Source organism: Hippichthys cyanospilos, chromosome 21 (genome assembly GCF_059441005.1).
Source record: "Hippichthys cyanospilos isolate Australia breed blue-spotted pipefish chromosome 21, RoL_Hcya_1.0, whole genome shotgun sequence".
NCBI lineage: Eukaryota > Metazoa > Chordata > Actinopteri > Syngnathiformes > Syngnathidae > Hippichthys > Hippichthys cyanospilos.
The window spans coordinates 2,149,454-2,168,885 of NC_142389.1; positions in this window are offsets into that span (position 1 = coordinate 2,149,454).

Here is a 19,432-nt window from a genome sequence, read left to right on the forward strand (position 1 = left end):
CGTGCATACACAATAATGTACATGAACAAAAGAGCAGTACAAGGAAGAGCATGCCAAGTCTTCATAAAAAGCTGATAGGCCGCGACCTTCTGGCTAATGGAAAAGACCTGTATTTTGTACTGTTTTTTTAATGACAGTAAAAAGAAGTGAGCCAGCATGCACCAGCGCATCTTCCGAATGACTTCACTCACATGCATGCATTGTGTCGCGTGTTATTTTAAATGAACGCCTCCTTTCTTGTCGTTTTCGAAGAAACCGGGTCACGACTATGCGATATTTACCCAGAATCAATCCGCATCGGGAAAAAGTGCCGTATAGTGGATAGTGGGTGTTGGGGAAGCCAACCGATAGGAAAAGCAGTTTTTACTGAGGCTGTGCACACATTTATTTCCCTTCTTGGCTGCTGCACTGAGAGCACAGGGGACATGTTTGTTTTCCCTGTCAAAGTGCAACAGAATTCAAATGTTGTTTGCTAATATTAATACAAAGGGTTACAAGGTCACACGGTTGTTCTCTCGCAAGGTTTTTTTTTCGGAACATTTTGTCCATCTACCTTTATTTTCCATTTTCAACTTTTGTACCGCCCGCCTTTGTTCTTTGTAGCTGCAGTTAATTTAATAAAGCCTCCGGCTATAAACTTGTAGTCAGCATTAAACCATGCAGAAATGTCAAAGAAATGGCATCCAAGATAAACAGGCTGTCAAGCTCGGTAAAAGCCCATGGCTGGAGCCTTTAAGCCCGAGTCCGACTCGGCTGGACACGCCGAACCTCGCTGACCCGAGCAGTCAAAAGAACAGACGCAACTTCACCTTTTTTTCGCACCGCGCCGGCGAATTATCCTCAGAATTCCGTAGGTGCTCAAAGCAGCCTGACTCAGATGTTTTTTTTTTTTCTCCAAACCTTCTTCCAGACATGCGAGATTCAAGCTGAGAACTTAGCATTGCTTCAGCGTTGTACCTCAAGGTACAACAAGTCCAGTTGTGACATGGCGTGCATGTGCCACAAGACGTCAACAATGTCAACAAACTATTAAAAGAGAAATTATCCGGCCATCTCACTCTGTAATGATAAAATTTAAAGGTGAAAATGGACAAATCCTTTGATACAATCCACCCAATGGAGGATATTTGCCAATTATTTTCACTTTTTACCTTTTAACAATTGAAAGCAGTTGAATACAATACGGTAACACCGGTGTCATTATTTATCATGCAGAAACCTATACCATAACCTTGTACATTAGGGTTCTGCCAACAAAAAAAAAATTCAAACAATATGATCGTTGCACTACAACTCAGCGTGTATCAGGGTCAAGCATAAGAAATAGAGAATTTTCCCAAAAGATGACCACACCCTATGACAACATTCAGAATCCTTTTCAGCCACGTTCTTAAAATTACTGAATGAGATGACCCAGTTTTCCGTCCAGCTGTTGTCTTATGTTGCTCATTGGCCAGTCAGGAAACTATTCAATTTGCGTTGCGTACAGCTGGAATGCCTCCCAGAACATTCCACCCCAATTGCAAGTTCCTCCCCATTGCGATCTACTTTTCAATGCAGATAAAGCTTCTATGCAAGATGGACTCTTCGGCTCGACGGGAAATGTCGAAACATTAAAGCGGTCACGTGTCAATGGAGAGTTATGCTTAAAAAAATGAAATAGGAGGTGTCAATCTGAGATATTTTACAGCAGTTGCAAAATTGAATAAAAGACTTCAGGTCTGAGAACATCCTTGAACAGGATTTGATCTTGCCCTCAGCCCTATCCTCCCCCATCGTGTCTGAAGTCAGAGGTGCAACCACTGAGACGTGTATGCATCTACGCAGCTAAACCGACAGTCAGGATTTCAAAAATTTAGTTTTCTCATTTTCAACCCCCATATTAGGGTGGTCGACTTATAACTGCATAACTCAAAACAGATTTGTGAGAAACTAGACACAAAGGAGAAGAAAAGGCATTTTTTTCTTTCTCATGCATGAGGAGAACGAAGAAGGACTGCACAATATACAATTTTACTTGGCTGTGAAAAACCTCTCTGCACCATCTCTTTTTATTTGTTCAAGAGGTCAAAAGTCATTGCTGCCCTGAAGGATCGGGGGAGACGTTTGGCAACAATGTAAACAATTGGTTTGTGATAATGAGGAATGCAGTTTAGAGTCTGTTATCTCCTTCGTCAGGAACGGGATGCTCGAGACCCCGGTTGATCACGGGCCTGTCTCTTTCTTGCAGCTGATTGAGACTCGTCAGTTCCTCTTCTTCGCAACATTTGTCCTAATCTACCAACATACCGATCACATTACAAACATACCAAGTGATTGCATCACAAATATGGGACCAAGTATATGCAATGATTATAACAACTCTGAAACTAGACTGCCATTGTGGCAAGGTACCAAATTGCTCAGGGGCCGAAGTTTTTTACGCACTGATTAAGCATGAGCAAGCACAAAAGACATGAAATCCCATTAAGGGGTTATCAGTCATAAGTGCCGTTTGATCCGCCCCCTTTTGTGTGCCATCTTCTTTTCCTCCCATTGCCTTTCTCTCACTTATTTTGTTCACATGCTGATTTTTAATGGTGACTGAGTGGAGGCCGGCGAGTGAGAGAGACAGCTCGACAGTGAAGAAAAATGGGGGTGGGCTTGGGGGGGGGGGGGGGGGGGGGTTTCTCTCCAGGCAGAGCTTTAATGAAGAGCCTTTGAAGTGAGTTGGGATTGAACCAGCACCAGTGTCCTCTTGAAATAAGGACCACCATACCAGCGTTCTGCTTCCCTCCGGTACTTTCAACTATCACTCATATATTTTCATATAATTTGTCGGACCTTCTCGTTCTTTCTAAATCTCCTTGCACTCTCACCTCTGATCGGGACATGTGTGTTTAACTAACCGAGGTGGTCCATCCCGTCAGCACTTTGAAGTTCAGGGCTGATTTTTTTTTTTTTTTTTTAATATCCGTGCACATGAGGTCATTGACGCTTCTGCATGTGCGTTCTCAGTAGCTGCAGGTTGAGTTCCACCCTTAGCATTCCGAAAGATACGGTGATTCCCTCCCGGCACCGATAGCGCTCTGTTATCTCAACAAAGTGTCTCCGTGGGCGATTTGACCACCGCCTACCCATCAAGTCAACACTCCCACGCGCTTCCTCCCCATATTCCCGCAGGTCATCCTCATCCCTTGCGCGCGCGCTATTTTGCAGCCGCGCTCCGTTATCCCGCCTTGCCAATCGATCCGTACGTCGGTGCTGTCTAAAGTCTCCGACTTTTGCCCGAAAGCCATCCGTTGAGGCTTGCTGTTTTCACATCCAATATCTACCTGGACATTATTCACCTTCAGACTTTTGGGAGTTCAAATGATTGTTTAAACTGTGTGCCAGGAACATACAGGAACATCTGCAACCAGTATGGAATAAAAGTACCTAAATCCCGATGGGCCATGCCACAGAAAGCGGCTGAGAAGAACAGGGCCAAGGTGCTGTGGGACTTCAGCTTCCAGACTGACAAACAGGTCCTGGCTAACCAACCAGACGTAGCGGTGGTGGACAAAGGGCAGAAGAGGGTCGTGGGGATAGATGTGGCGATCGCAGATGACGGCAAACTCAGAAAGAAGGAACAGGAGAAATTTGAGAAGTATCAAGGGTTGAAATTCAACTGGAACGGATGTGGAAGGTCAAGGAGCCGTAGTAACGTGAAGATGAGGATTGAGAGCGGGGATAAAGCAACGCGGTCGTATGAAAATGCTCCCTCATGATTTTATACAATGTACGAATGATTATGCGGCCCGCTATTGGACCAGTTCAGAGTTTAGCCCAGCTCCTGGCCAAAATCAGCCGGGATAAGTTCCAGCTCACCCGTGACCTTTGTGAGGATAAGCGGTGTAAAAAATGGATGAGCGGATGGAAGCTTTTGCTCTTCCTTTTGCCAATCCGACTTTGTTTTCATACTTTCTGCATAGACTCATGCGCTGTTGTGTTGACTGCGGTCAAGGCTGACACGCCTGAATGCAACTCTGGATGTCATGGAGCGGACGGGAGGCCGGCGATGGTCAGGCGGCTACTGGCCGGCTGAGTCTGTGTGATTGCGGGCTCCTTCTCCACCAGACCGTTTTTTTTTTTTTTTTTTTTGTGGTGCAGCTGGAGAGATTAAGGGGTAGAAAGAACACATCAACACTGAGCCACAGTCGCGTCCCTCCTGCTGCCTATTCAAACATGTCTTAATACAGTAAGGAGATGTCACGATTTTATGCAGCTGACACAGGAGTTAATGGATTAAAAATATTTTTTCTTCATTAAAAATACATGCTATTCCTTAAAGCGGTGATTCTCACCTGCTCAGTTCAATTCCAGCGCGCTCTAGCCTTCCTGTGTGGAGTTTGCATGTTGTTCCTGGGCCCGTGTGGGTTCTCCCCGGCTTCCTCCGGGATTGGACATACTAAATTATCCTTGGTTATGATTGGGTGCGAAAATGGTTGTTTGTCCCTCTGTGCCCTGCGATTGGCCGGCAAACACTTCAGGGTGACCAAAATAATTTCATCAAAATGTCATCGAAACCAACCAAATAACCCTGAGAAAACCGATTCATAGATGACCCGTCATAGACAACCTAACAAGCCGATTCAAGCTCTTTAACAATGCCTTAAGGAGCCGGTTGTACACAATACGAGCAGCTTCATGCCTGGAAAACAGCTTTGATTGTTAATCCATAAATGATTAACCGAGTCATATTTTTAGCAGTGAGCGAGAGAGCCATTTTGAATGATGTATTCATCAAGCGAGCCATTCACCGTGTCCATATTCAAGTTGGGGGAAACGTCTCCCCCCGAAGAGATTTTAACTTGGGATGCTTTGAAATATTAATTTTACTGCCATGGATTTCAATCCTCAAGGGATTATAAAAGGAAGAGGCTTTTATATATGGGAGGTGAAAAAGATAAAAAAAAAAAAAATCAGTATTAAGAATTTATCCGGCAGCATTTTGTAAGGACTGTTGTGTGAGTCGTACCACAACCACACAAGCCATCTTGGGGCTGAATTTGAGATGGAAAACGCCACTATACATCACATTATCTGTTTGACTGCCTTATTTTGGTTCAGAGCATAGATCCAAATTATTGTCTCCATTTGGAAAAGAGTCCGTGATGTCCAAATGCACGTAAACAACTTCAACTCTACAAGTGTCAACATTTAGTGAATGTGAAAAGTGTTTATATTTGACATATCTAAGACACACACTAATGCAGTACAAACATTTCCTTAAATTTTAAATTATTAAACTTATACAGTAACTGTACTGTTATCCCTTCCCGTTCCCATCCCTTTGGCTGTAGTCTCACTTTCCTACTCTTCCTTCGCGTCTACCTAACAGGTCTGAGTTTCATGAGGGACATGGGCACTCCTACAAGACACGTGATTGGTTTACGGCGCGACCATCAACCAATGACCGCAGGAATTATAATCTACTCCCTCCTATGAGTTGAATCTGGTAGACGTGAAGGAAGAACAAGAAAGGGCAGCGCTGCACCGGAGCGTTGTGAATCTCTTACCTAGATTTCTCTCTTACCGTCCTTCCTCACTAGAAAATTGTAATATAAACAGCGGACAGAGGTGGCACCGAAAAACACAGATCAAGCCAAACAAAACATTATTTCGGGTGCGGCCCGGGAACAGTTTATCCGCGGACTGGAACCGGCCCGCGGACCGACGGTTGGAGACCCCTTCTCTAACTGACTTCGGTATGTCTCGTAGTTCATGCGATCTCTGAAATTTGATTTCCAATATTGATTGCCACAATGGCAAATATCCCATTTGTTTTGGATTAAGATAAGATAATCTTTATTAGTTTCGCTATGGGGAAATTTGCATAATTTCCGCACTAATAGTGGATACAGGAAATTAGCAAGCCTGGCATTCATATTACAATCTTTTATAGCAAATAAAAGGCATCCCCGTTGATACCGACGACGAGTACAGCGCTGACATTGCGTGTGAGGTCAAAACCAACATGATTTGTATACAATCCCATTCTTCTGGCGCTCTTATTTTATGGAATATGTCCTTCAACGTGTGTCTCATCCATTATTAGTGTGTAAATCACTGAGCGATCACAGCAAATTTTAGTGCAAACACCGCAGGTGTCTTGACAGGGGCTGGATTTATTATACATGCCAGACTTGGCCCACTTGACCTGTGACTTGAGACTCTAATGGCTGCCGCTGGAATACAAAAGTACACTTGGCCATGACACTTACAAAAAGTAAACATACATACAAGTTGGTGGAATTTAAAAAAGAATATCTTTAAGTTCACACAGTATCTCAAAGCCTGTCCATACATACTGTGTATATATATATATCTTATGAATTCATTAAACACATGCAGTATATTTAATGTTTATTGTTTTTTTTTGTGTCTAGGAGACTTGGGTCTCATTCACTGTCATTGATGTTAAAGATGCATTTTCACCTCCATTGACAGCTAAAGTTTGCAACTGAGTGCAATGTCCTTGTGAGCTTTTATTTTTTTTCCATAGCGACCAAATCTCCATCCTCACTACCTCATCATCTCGCATTCTCTCCACCATCTGACTAAATCCCACTCAGAGGGAATTACGTCTCTACCGAAGGCACTTAGACCCAAAAAATAAAAAAATACCACTTGTTAAAATCCTTGCTATTTCATTTTAGCCTCTTGTAAAAACCTCCCCCAGTATTCTACAAGTCATCAGCATAACGAGGAAACATCCATGGAATTATCTGTCAAACAACACAATTTTAATCAAAACAGAATATGTTAAATAATTATTGGCACCTTTTAGTCCAAACCTCATTATTTTCTCACTTTGCTTTATGATGCAAATAATGCTTTATTTTCAAGGTTAAAAGCCAGGATTTCGTGAGCGCTTGAAGGCGCGGTTATTGTTTGAATTTCAAAGCGATTCCGAACGTTCGAGCGGTTCGTCACGTGCGGCTCGGACCGGCAAACGTGATTAGAACATCTATGAAAAATAGACGCAACGGTATATAGCTAGAGGTGGTCTGGAACAAACAACTCCTCGACTGCTAATTAGTGCCCCCGGACTCTCACGCAAGGAACTTTCTACCCGCTTGCTGTCATTGTGATAACACTTTCATCTGGCATCCTTGCAAGATTATCACTGCAGGTTCCCTGCCAATCAACGGTCCATATTTTAGTTATGACGTCTCCCTGCTAGCTAGCTTTTTTAGCGCGGACGAAGCCCATGACAAACGACTCCTGCATGAGGAAAAAGGAGTGCCAATGAATCTTCATACTTCAACACGGTCAAATAAACAAAACAATTTATAATGCGGAACGACATCGGCATGCGGCAGAGGATATCTGCATATGGCGAAATGAAACAAATGATGATTGATGGCGACTGATGACGAATGAGAATCGTTCACACGGAGACTCTGCAAAACAGATGCATGTCAGCCAAAACAGAAGATCCACACTCAAAGGAAGAGTGGATCCAAAAATGGTCTTAGTTATGTATGAAATAGAAACACCTTGAGCTGTGAAGATGAGCGGTTTGATGGATGGAAATACTGTCGAGCTTTCATCAGATTTTTTTTCTTTACCTTTGTAATTGAAACACAATGTTTACTATTGACAAAACAATTGGCCTGACTGTTTAATCCTGTGAGTGAGCAGCATGGTTTTAGCCTGTTTTGCTTCCTCAGGCCCTGGACAACTTTCTATCGCTCATGGAAATATGAATTCGAAACTTTATTGGATATTTTGCTGGAAAATCTGAGGTCATCCGTTAGTCAGTTGAATCCAAAACCAGAATGGATGCTGCAAGAGGACAATGATCCAAAGAGAAATTATTCAACTTCAGAATGGTTTGAGAAGAAGAAAACAGGTTACGGAGTGTGCTAGCTAAAGTACTGACTTAAACCCCATTGAGATGATCATGCCACGGCATCCCCCCAAAAAATCTGACTGAACTGCAGCAATTTCAGAGAAGAAATATTACAAAGTGTAGATAGATAGATAGATAGATAGATAGATAGATAGATAGATAGATAGATAGATAGATAGATAGATCCAACAGCCTGTTAATACTCGATCTAGATAGATAGATATATAGATAGATAGCTCTAACAGCCTGTTAATACTCGATCTAGATAGATAGATATATAGATAGCTCTGACAGCCTGTTAATACTCGATCTAGATAGATAGATAGATAGATAGATAGATAGATAGATAGATAGATAGATAGATAGATAGATAGATAGATAGATAGATAGATAGATAGATAGATAGATAGATAGATAGATAGATAGATAGATAGATAGATAGATAGATAGATAGATAGATAGATATTACTGCATATGTATTAAGGGTGGGATGGGAAAAATCCCTCAAAACTGAGTCCACAAGAACGAGACAAGACTTGTACTTGTAATATAAAACTATGGCTGGTTTAAAGTAATGACTAGTTGCTCAGTCAATGTATTGTTTTTACTGAGTGCAAAAACCAAGGCATCCTGGGCGCGAATTCGAATCATGCAAGATCTCATTGTAGGAGATCTTGTGACCTCCCCAGATGCTTCATTCTTCACCCAACTGTTTTTAGAGCGTAAGTGTGCATTTACAGGCACACAATTAAAATGCTCTCTATGCATTACCATCCTTCTGTCCCCCCCCATCTCATTTCTATTCAAAGCCTCTTTAAATATACTTTAAAGGTATTTTTGACTGAGGAAGACGCGACCGCAAACGAACAGCGTTTTGACAATTTACTCAACAGCACGTTCGTGCTCCTTTTGAGGAGTCAAAGTAAAGAGTGCAACGTGAATCACTAATCCTCCCCAAAAAATCCAAGCGTTCATCCTGGCAGAAATTTACCAATCTTGCGCGCAACCTCTCCTAACCCCTCGCCTGCCTCCCATCTGCCCACGTGCGCACTTAGTCGGAGCGCGGCGTATCACTCTCTCGGCCCGATAAATGAAAAACTAAATGAAAGTCTCCGGGATGGTGTGAGCGTTGCGCAAGTGGGGCAGCGAGCGAGGTCCTGGGATAAGCTGATTACGTGGCAGGCCCATATTCATTTCCACATGCCTTTAAGAGTAGAGTGACATAGCTAAGCCTGCTCACTTCCCCCTCTGCTGGAACGGCCCCTTTGCTCTTCTTTTTCACTTTTCCAAGCGTGTGCACGTGTGCACGCGCAAGCATGCGTAATTAAGCTATAGAAGCTACGTATTAACGTTACTTTCAAATGCGACATTAAGTCAAAATCTTTAACTCCAGTTTTTCAGTTTTTCTGTTCTATCTTCTCTTCTATGCAAATCTCTTGTTCTCTGCTGTCGCGTTTACAGTTTTTAGTCTAAATGTGGTAACTCTCGCAAAAACGTATAAACTTAAAGCACAATCACCGCATTGCACCAAGTTGGGGATTTTGTAATACACTATGTGTCGGAACACACGTATTTTAAATGATCGACACATTCACATTTTTCCGTCACTTTCAAGAAAACTCCAAGCCCAGGGTAAGCCGGTCAGCTTGGAATATGATGGAGGGAGCAGGAAGAGTGAGCAGAGTGAGAATTAGAGGAGGGCAAGGACAAAAATAGGAAGGTGAAGAAGCAGGAGGGAAATTCAACAGAATTACAGACGACATCAGAGAAGGCGACCATGGGGAATTTGGGGAAAACGTATTTAGTCTTTTTCCGGGTTTGTCAAAGTCTGAAAAAACCCTAAATCTTTTGAGAAACATAATAGAACAGACATTTTGGCATTAAGTGTGTGAAAGATAACTTCCAAAAACGAAAATTTATTACATTGCAAAATGCAAGACAGTGACGTATGGATTCACAATTACTGATTAAATTGTGTGAAACTAACAGATAATTTAGTACTAAAAGAAATACTCAAGAACTGCAAAAAGGGGAAAAGAATCAAACGTTTTTCATTTTCATCTTGCCCAGATTTCCCCCCAAAATATGTTAATTCAGATTGACATAAACAAAGACAAAATTATTTAACATTAAAATGGAGTCAATATAGTTTACATCTAAACAAACATAAAATTAAATAAATTAAACTCACACAGTAAATTTAGCTTCTTGTTTAATCGGCAAGGACAAGGATTGCTTAAATTATTACCGCATAGGAATTTGTATTAACAAGCCTAAGCGTGTGTGTGTGTGTGTGTGTGTGTGTGTGTGTGTGTGTGTGTGTCTTCTTGTATGGCTCTACTTGTGAGGACCGTTTTGAGTTTTTCTCCCAACATTTTGACATTTTGGAGAAGTGAGGGCACTTAAACTTGTCCTCAGCGATTCAGACTGCTTTTTGAGGCTCAAAACTTGCTTTTAGAGCATACGTTTGAATTGCGATCGCGCTGAGGTCGGGGTTATCCAATCATTTCTGATGCTCAAGGTTAGGTTAGGGTTGCACACATGCAATTTCAGCGTCGAGAAAGTATCAAATGAATGAGATAAGAATGCGCTATATATGAATTCTTTTCACATTGTTCACTCATATATTCAACTATTAAACAAGGTCAACTATACACACAGTACCATAGTAAGTCATCTATACTCACCCCCTCCACCCCACACACACACAGATGTGCTTGTTCATGCATAATCCTGCACGCTAATAAAACATAGCTACGAGAGATCACGTGGCTTCTCCCAGTGCAATGGTGGCACATGGTACAGCAGCTGAGAAGGTGAAAGCAGGATGACAGCTGTGGATGCTATTTAATTGTCAGCATGTGTTATGCGTCACTCGCATGCGTTTGGTTTACAGTAGCTGCGCTTTAAAGAGGCCGTAGGTTGACGATCACGGGGCACGGTGTGAGGAGTCGGACGTATCGCGGTTGCCAGTTCGTAGTTTATTTCTTTCCATGTGAAAACGAAGAGAAAGCTAGCGGTAAAAACGGGTTGGCCGACCAAGCTGGAACTGACGCTTAACAGGTGGTAACACTTCATCCGTCCTTTCCTCTTGTTATAGGGAACGACTATGTGTGTGTGTGTTTTGTATTAGGAGGGCTAATCCTCTGCTGAGGCCGCAGTGTATAAATGCAACAACTGTGATAATGAGGTCACTGGATCAAGGAAACTCAGCGCTTCCTGCGCAAAGTGCACTAGAATTTTTTGGGCCGATCCTTTGGACTGCTCCCGTTCCAGGTTTTTACCTCAGCAACCACCAGGGGCATTTCAGTTGGCACCGAAGACTGAGTGGACATTCTGAGAGGCACCCGCCCCGCCCCAAGGCAGAGGTCAGCCTATCTTCAAATCAGAAGGCCTCTTTTCTTTGGTTGAAGCCATGCACTTGTTTGCGTTTTCATCCAGGCTTTATTGACTACGAACTGACCTGATTTCTTCTGCCAAATGTGTTTATCAACTCAAGAATTCATTTTTCAGATCTGATTGTGTCCAGGCCCTGACGTAGCGAAGCAGTCGCCAACCATATCTCCAAATAATCACGTTTTATACGGTGTTAAAAAAAAAGGTGGTGACTAAAAGGGTAAAATTCACCGACTCCTACAAGACACGTGATTGGCTCCCTCCATCGACCAATTAGGGCAGGAGTTGTAATCTACTCCCGCCTTACTCCTGCCCTCATTGGAGCGAAATACATGTCTTTTAGGCATGTGCAACTCCCTCATGAAACTTGTTTGGTATACGCGAAAGGAGACCAAGAGAGGTGTACCCGTCTCCCTCGTGAAACTCACACCCGCTTCACGGTTTTCACTTATCACGGTCACAGTGAACCGCAAAAACCAGGGATTACCACATTATCATCTATTTTCTTAGTAATATATAACATTTTATTGGTAATATTTGCTAGAGTCCAATGATTCTCAACAATAGTTTTTTCTTTTGAGAAAAAAGTGAGCGTGTCTATTTGTTATTCCGGTGTTGGAATGTGGGACCTGAATCCAGGTGTTCCCTGCCAGCTATCAAGTTTTTAATCGCCGACAGTTGTGTCACAGAAAGTGCTCGTTAGTTCCTCTCTGCCCTGTTTCCTTTGACTATTAGCATTGCCCCTGTCTGGTCCTAAGCCATCTGTGGCCATGGAAACCGTCCAGGATAAGTTACTTATTATAGGACAGCGGCTGGGTTGACAGGTGTTTTCACCGTGACATTTGTCACAAACTCCTCCAAACAGGTCACCAGTACAAAGAGGTTGAAGGGTTTTTTTTTTTTTTTTTGGATCCACACTGGATTGTTTCTGCTATTCTCATTATTCAGGTTGAGGGCGAATTCGTCAATGTTGATTATCGGAACTGTGTGAGGACCGTAGCAAGGACAAGAATCATGGCAATCATTTCCAATGAAACTGTTGTGCCAAGAACGCGTTGACCTGCCCGAAGTCAGTGTTTTTTTTTTTTTGAGCGTTTGAGTAATTGCCGTGGTCCGAAACATTTTCACATCATTTGAAATAATCATGCTTTTACCTCAAATTCAGACTGCCGAACCCATTATCCTCAATTTGCTATATTTGTGTAAACGTTTACACACACATCCAAGCACAACATGCCTAATACTAGACTGAAAGCGGGAAAATTAATCAAATCAATGACAAACGTCTTTAAACTATGCAATTCTTCATTGTAATTATTCATTTCAGTTCAATACACAAAATCACACAATATTTGTAACAATATTCGCTTCTAACAGAAATACGAAAAATAGATTCCGTATCAGCCTTATAAAGGCTGTCAATGAATTTGATTGTAGTTAAGGACGTTTTATTTAAACTGCGGTTTACCTTGGGTTAAAAAAAACATGGCGGCCTTGCATAGCGAATACATATTCTTAAAATATTAGCGTATGTTTCCTTTTAATCACTCGAGTCAAGGAGCGCTTTTAAGTGCCTCGGTGAACTCAAGGATAAAAAAAGGTGAAGGCGAAGCGATAAAGCATGGCGGATGAAATGACTCCTCCGCTGCGTCCGAGCGTTGAGACTGACTGGTACCAAAACAAAGGCAGACATTCACAATTCCGATAAAGCACTCTTCTCCCACCGCCGTTATCTGAACACCCTCGCCCTGCTTAACCTCCACACCCACATGATGCATTTCTCTCTCATCGCCATCGTTTCACGATTGATACACTCCCTTTATTTTTTTGATAAATGTTTTACAACCCGAATCGCGGGCTCTGGATAATTTTATTATTTTCCTGCATTCAAAGGTTAGGGAAATTGTGCATCCATCGTATGTTATTTTTAGCGGTATTTTGAATCGGTTGCTATGGGGATGATCTTAACTGATCATAAATGTTTTGAGGAAGATTTACGTGAAGATTTTTTAGCCGGGATGAGATGCGGTGGGGGGGGGGCGTGCACAAATCAAGGCGCGAGAATTATTGGAAGCGTATTGCTCTGTTTTGCCTTCTCTTTAGAATTTCAATTCTCAAGCCTCAGACGGCTCTACCGTTTTTCTCTTCTCGATTGTTTTGAAAGCGGCACTGAAATGAACAAGCAGGAAGAACATTTGCTCTGTCTCTCAATATCTACAAAGCTTTGGGGCTTTCACTTTCTACTCCAGGGACTTCACTCAGTGAAAACTGGGGGATTTTTTTCCCCAAATAGTCAAGTGTAATTTAAAAATATAATATTAAATAATGGCTAATTACTTAGACGGATTGGCTCTGAAAGATTACCATCAACACTTTTTTGGCGCCATGTACTACAAAGCTTCTGCGCATGCGTTTGATGTAGTACTCCTCCATGCCAGAGGTGTCACTGTTCTCCATTGTGGGAAGACAACGTCACCACCATTTGGGATGTGAAAAATGAAGGGAAATGATGCTGTTCTTGAAGTTGCGCATTATAAAGATTTCTTTAATTCACATTCGTCACTTCCGGTTCTCGTCTCATCTTGCGCGCTAATTTGCTAGCTAAACAACAGAGTGAAGATTTTCCTTCAAGGAATTCATTTATCGTGGGATTTTCCGGTCCCCATTAACCACGAAAACCGGGGGAACGCTCGATTTACATTCATGTTCTTGAAATTCACCCTTTGCATTTCACAGTAGTCAAAGTCTTCAGGCACAAAAATCCAACATAACCACAGCAGGAATTTGAAACTAGACTCGGAAACTAGACTCGAAAAGCTGACTCAATAACTTCACAAGAAACTGAAGAGACGATCTGACACGACGGATGAACATTCTGACAACATGTTGATGGCAACCTAGAGTTTAAAAATAAAGACAATAATCCGATAAGACAAGCAAACTAAAATTTAAAAAATGCAAATGCAAGGCGACTAATGTATCAAGGAACAAATCCACCACAAGCGTAAGTACAGTACCCTCCAGACGATAAATTCAAAAGGTGACAAAAACATTATCCTCGTGACAAAGGTGACGAGCGTACATCACCATAGCAACTACATAGCAACTGACATCACAACACATAACAAGTACTTACTGAAAGAGTGGGCTGTCTGTTAAAACATCAATACTGTCATTGTATCAATCATTTCCTCACCAGATTTCCCTGCTGAGATATAGTATTTAAAAAAAAAAAAAAAACGTTTAGAACCAACTTGGGCTGTATTGTTTAACAATCGCACTCTTTTTGTTCCTTTGAACATCGTCAACAAATGTATGAGTAAATGGGTGGGAAAATGAACGAAAAAAAAACACTGTTTCCAAGCATTCCACTCAAGGTAGACACCTACCTATCTGGTTTTAGATCTGCATATTCCAATGAACAACAACAACAAAAAACACAGCTGTCATACAAGTTTAAACATCTGCTTTTTGAGAAGGCCCATTAAATAGCAGCCATGCAATTTCTCCATTAGCGCTTAGCGTCCACCATAGGCCATAAGCATCAACGTGCGGGTGTATAACGCTCTCTTATTAACAGCTGTTTTGACAAGGTCCTATACTCCGCACCTCTTCTGACTAGCTCATGGATCTTCCGCTTCCCCTCCTCTTCTTCCATTTGGTCCTTTTATCTTTCACCCGCACAGCTCTGATCTGCATTACTCCATTCACTCCATTGTTGACAGGAGGGGAACAGAAGATAAAGTCAAGTTCAAAAGGTTTGTGCGTCAAGTAAATAGGCTCTTGCGTTCCATCGCTAAAAGGAGATTCGGTCCATTCGCCAAGCAGTTGGCGCTTCATCCTCTCGCACAAATGCTTTGGTGTATTCTTTCTCATTGAATCAGAGTTGTGTAGGCTTTTCGCTCGTAAGATCTGTTATGTTCTGTGGCACGCACGCTTGACATCTTTGGACTGCTCTTCCCCCACAGCTATGTCTAGGTGTGAACATTGATTTCCATCTGGCCAGGCACGCGCCCGTTGCATGTCATTATCACATGTCGAGAGCGCGTGTGCGTTTTCTGCGGAGGTGCGTGCGTGGATCGACTGAAAACACAAGCTTGATGGATATAAGCGATACATAAAATACATTTTTGGAACATACATTGAAATAGTCAATGTGCATGTATGAAATATGCTACTGGTGTGTACTTTTTTTTCATATTTAAATGTATTTATACTTGTACATGTCGTACGAATAATATCACATGGCGGAATTGTACAATAATGATTGAGAGCCGATTTGTTGGATTGTAATCTTTTTTTCTGTTAAAAATAGAAACATTCGTGTTGGGCAAGTTACTTCAAAACGGTAATGCATTATTTATTATTTATTAGTGTCATTTCAAAGAAATTAGTTACATTACAATATTACTGTATTTGATATGTAATGCATTGCACTACTATTGCATTACTTTTATATTACTCTAACCAACCTAACTGGAAATATGAATTTGCATTGTTTATGCTTTAGAAAAAATCTGCTCGTCCATTATTTCTTACTTATTACTGTCATTTCAAAGAAATTGGTTACAATATCACTATTTAATATGTAATGCATTGCACTACTTTTATATTACTCTCACCAACCTAACTGGAAATATGGATTTGTATTGTTTATGCTTCAGAAAAAAACTGCTAGTACATTCCACAATTTAAATGTTAAAGGGACAGTGTGTAAGATTTGGAGCGTTTTTCATTCAAAAGGAATAAATTAAATGATTGTAAATTTCAAAAACTTGCAAATGAATGTATTCTTAATGACTAACAGTATGTTTTATATATAATAATAGGTCCAGGTATCATTAAATTATATTACACAGGGGGTGGCACTTCTCCGGAGGCGGCCATGTTTGTTATAACTACGGACAATGTAAAATGCAGCACCTGCAGCACCCCCTGCTGTCCGGAATGAAAAACGGTCTAAAACTTACACACTATCCCTTTAATATTCAAGTTAAGTACTTAAATATGAGCAGTGATGCCTTTTAAACCCGGTGGAAAAAAAAACCACTCGTCATAAGGAAAAGCCAAATCCACAAGCGCATTTTGCCACTTGGCGAGACCCGGAATGACCTCAAGGCGTCACAATGCCTCTGCCGCTATCTACACCGACGATAACTGCCCATGTGACTCACATGATTACATATCAGGGTCATTTACAATGAACAGCTAGAAAAAAAAAAGTGAAACAATGCTGCACTATACAGACAGTGGAAAGAGGCCTAGCTAAAGTGTTTTCGGAACGCGCGGCCGATTTATTCTCCGCCGGTTTTCAGACGGCCAGTATTATTTTCTACGTGCGGCTGACGCAGGCTCGAATTTTTTTGCAAGCTTGAAACTCTCCCCTGCTGCAGACACCGCAGGCTGCGGTTGGGCTTTGTCAGACGCTCCTAACAACCGGTGGCAGTCCCCGCACTGACGTATGAAATATGAACTTCACGCAGAGCCAGGGAGATGAGTGGCAACGAGAGAAATGGAACGCGGGGCGAAAGAGGCAAGGTAAGGAGCAACGCGGCGGAAGAAAAACGTGTCCTGCAAACAAACCCAAGGCGTAAAATAACGTCCTGTTTGCCAAGACTGAAATATTCTTGGCCGCTTATTCAGTTTTTGTGGTACAACTGCCTTGCATGTAATGTCTGGGCTCTTTTTTTAGTTGATTGTAAGGATGTATTTAAAGAGTATGCATGTATAAACAGGTTCCTAGCAGCGCACCCGCAGATGGCGACATGAATGCTAGGCGGCGCATTTTGGTGTTTGGTGAAAGGCCAGCGAGCGACACCGTCGAAGAAGTAAAACAGTTAATAAGCGGCCAAACATGAACAGAGGCGTTTGGGTTCGCGCTGCGCCACGGGACCAGATGAAGAACAGCCACATCAACAACTTTTATTATGCCTATTCATCTCCATTAGCATACGGTGTCAAAACAAAATTCCTTTTTACAATATATAGTACATATGGTACAGTAGCTGGCGTTTACGGTGGAAAGTGCTTCGTGGAAACTTGGCATGGATAACCCAAGCACGGACCTGGCAACTTGGCATAATTTAGTGAAATAAAACAAGGGGCTTATGCAGGTCAGTTACTGAAAAATATCAGTATGAAAGCCTGAACGCTAATCATGATGACACTGATTTGTGCTCACAAACATGAATAATATACACTAAATGAAGGACATTCGTACTTTGCTGACCTCAAAACCGCAAATGTCGCAACCGTCATCTGCTGCATCTGATCACCGGCCCACATGAGCCCGATATGAGCAGACTGCTACAGCAAAATATATATATTTGCATGCATAGATACATATGCATATATATCGGGGATCACCGGGATGGTTCCAGTGGGCTCCAGTTCGCCCCTGAGGATCACAACAGTAACCTGCAGGCCATTGTCATTTTGGGGGGGAATTTTCCAAACTATATAAATATTCTGTATTACATTCAAATTACACATTACGATTGATTTATTGTCAGAAATCATTAAAATGATCTGTCTCTGCACACACACACACACACACGCACACATATAATGTATACACGTATATATATATATATATATATATATATATATATATGTGACAACCCTCAACATCGTGTGTGGTCTTCACTGCAATGATCAGATTTCATCAGTAGGTGCATAATATTAAACGCCTTGTTCTCATATGGAATTATTTTGCTCTCGAAATTCTCTTTTTCCCTCCTGTGAGAACCTGGCCGCCGGCCGCGGATGTCAGCAACGGCGCGGGCGGGCGGGCAGGCCAGGCCGCTGTTTAAATCAGTCCGCTTCCCTTCCTGAAGTTGTCCTCTGGTTGTGCCCATGGGCAGATGGAGTGAGGAGGCAAGAGGGAAGAAGTGTGCAGTAAAGCGTGGAGTGGGCTTCAGGGCAGGTGTGTGACAAATGACACAGTCAGAAATTGCTCCAGCACACAGCCAGTATTATTCACAGACTACTAATGGTTTGAAAATCCATATACCTGAAATTGCAGCTTTTGCCGCCTTGTAAGTATGCAGGGGGAACAACGTCCCAGCCTTTATTTAGTTTTACTTACAAAGTTACAGGTATTCCATGTACTGTTCTTATTGGGTAGTTCACTGCAGAATTTTAAGTATCATCTGCAACCCGAGTTTTTCATCATTTTCTGCGGGAAAAAGAATCCGAATCCGAGCAAGGACAGATACGGATTTTTAAAATGCCAACGACCCCAAACGTGACACTTGGTCAACAAAGAACCAACATATTTCCAACATAACACCCACACACTCAGATTGTTGGAATATTTCACCAACACAACAGTAATATGCCTGATTGTGCTTACTATTGGAGAGTTTTTGATGCATGTTTATAATTGAATAATATTCATTGAAATTGGCTTGGAACGGATTAGGCTATTTACATGTAAAAAGCAGCTCTACTTATGAAAGATTCACCAAATTAATTCCAAAACGAATTGATTTCATCAGGAAAAGTACCACTGTACATTCCTCACCACAGGATAACCGTTGGGGATAATCTTTCAGAGCCATATGAGAATTACTGACCTGGACTTGACTGATTACAAAAAGGTAGACCCGAATATTTTTACGTGCATTCGCCGCGTAACTGGAACTGATTGTGTTCTGACTTCTGCAGGGTTTACCGTATCAACCCAAAAGATAACACCAAACTTTCCAAACAATGATATGAAGTTTTTTTCAGCCTAGATCTACAGTAGAAGGCAAAATTATACAGAGTTTGAAGCCAGGGGCTAGCTTTAAAAAAAAAAAAAAAACCCACACTGGTAAAAAGAAGCGGCTTATGACTTTCCAGTCACAAGTACTTTTTTTTTTTTCCGCCTTTATGATAGCGTTTTTTTTTTTAGACAGACGCGGAAAAGCTAAACCGATCTATAAATTCGCCGTGCGGTCAGCTGAGCAAGCAAGCGGCTCTGCCAACAAGTCTGAGATGTGACAGCCCCGCTTTCGGATACCCGCGTTTTTTCCACCACGTGGCTTTTCTCATTTCCTTGTTTTTTTTTTTTTTTTTTTTTCCTCCCGTTGTTTATCGTCTCATCTTTTGCACGTAATATAGTGACTATTATATCGGTGCCGCTATGGTGCTTTGGAGATTTTGGTCACTGCT